General features: G+C 40.3%; 1 non-coding gene across 1 annotated transcript; it reads right to left on the reverse strand.

The window, feature by feature from the left end:
* Positions 1 to 1,063: 1,063 nt before the first annotated feature.
* LOC141681618 (small nucleolar RNA R71) lies at positions 1,064 to 1,170 on the reverse strand. Its single transcript, XR_012559045.1, has one exon. It is a non-coding gene; the product is annotated as a small nucleolar RNA R71 (small nucleolar RNA).
* Between the last annotated feature and the right edge of the window lie 492 nt (positions 1,171 to 1,662).

The raw sequence follows: 1,662 nt of genomic DNA on the forward strand, positions 1-1,662 counted from the left end.
TCTTAATTTTGGATGTTTGGTAGAATGGTATTAGTACAATGAAAGTTGGCTTTTATCAGTTTCGTGTTATTCGATTAAAATCATTACTGTTGCATGCTAAGGGTAATAACAATGACTATTGAAGGAAGTAGTAATAAAGTTGTGATCTCATGAGTGTTTTAATATTGTTAATTCGAAATGTTAATTAAGTGCTTAATTATAGTAGTTAATTGTAGTTAATAATTAGTTAATCAATTCTAAGTGTTATTGTCTTAACATTGAGAAGTAATCATACATTGGTGAGTGAGTTTAATTAAACATAATTAGTCTGAGTTTCTGTGGGAACGAACTAGAAAGTATTCTATATTACTTGAGAACACGTATACTTGCGTGTATTATTAGCGCGTGATTTAGCCCTAACAAGTTTTTGGCGCCGCTGCCGGGGACTCGGCGTATTTATTTAGTTTATGTACTTACCATCATTGGTCATTAGGACTCAGTGATTAAGACGTGTTACTTATTGTTTCCGGTTGTGTTTCAAGTACTTTAGCGAGCGTTTATGCAAACTCGTTCTCGTACTCACAAGAGGACTTTAGATACAGCTGAGGAGACAAACGAAGTTCTTGATATTTCGGAGAAAATAGATTTTGAAGATTCGGATTCAGGAAGTGAGCAGAAGGAGCCAGTAATCATGGGTGATCGTATTGTTCCGGCAGATCCAGCTCTTACGCACTTTTCTCGGCCTAAAATTGATGACATTCAGTCAAACATTCTTCATCCGGCTATTCAGGCTAACACCTTTGAAATCAAGTCGGGCACTATTCAGATGGTGCAAAATTCTGTTTCTTTTGGAGGTGCTGCGACTGAAGACCCCAACATGCACATAAGGAATTTTGTCGAGATCTGCAGTACTTTCAAATATAATGGTGTGACTAATGAGGCTATCAAGCTAAGGCTTTTCCCATTCTCTCTGAGGGATAAAGCTAAGGACTGGTTACATTCCGAACCAGCTGGGTCCATCACTACTTGGCAAGATCTTTCGCAAAAGTTTCTGGTGAAGTTTTATCCAATGGCAAAGACTGCTGCTATGAGGAGTGCTCTTACTCAGTTTGCGCAACAACCTACAGAATCTATGTGCGAAGCTTGGGAGCGCTATAAGGAGATGTTGAGAAAGTGTCCACATCATGGAATACCCGATTGGATGGTGATCATTGGTTTCTATAATGGTTTGGGGGCTCAATCTCGACCCATGCTCGATGCAGCAGCTAGAGGTGCCTTGTGGGCCAAAAGCTATACCGAGGCTTATAATCTTTTCGAGACTATGGCTGCAAATGAGCATCAAAACCCAACTCAAAGGATAATACCTGGGAAGGTAGCAGGTATTCTGGAAGTCGATACAGCCACCGCTATTGCAGCGCAGCTCCAAGCGCTGTCTATGAATGTCGATTCTCTAGCCACCTATGGAGTCAATTAGATAGCTATGGTCTGTGAGCTTTGTGCAGGTTCTCATGCTACGGATCAGTGTTCTCTTATTAATGAATCTGTTCAGTATGTGAACAATTATCAGCGACAACAGCAGCCTGTGCCAGCCACTTATCATCCTAACAACAGAATCATCCAAATTTCAGCTGGAGTAATAATCAGAATGCTATTCAGCAACCATATCAGCAAGGTGTGAGTAAG

Source organism: Apium graveolens, chromosome 8, assembly GCF_009905375.1.
Source record: "Apium graveolens cultivar Ventura chromosome 8, ASM990537v1, whole genome shotgun sequence".
In the NCBI taxonomy this organism is placed as follows: Eukaryota; Viridiplantae; Streptophyta; class Magnoliopsida; order Apiales; family Apiaceae; genus Apium; species Apium graveolens.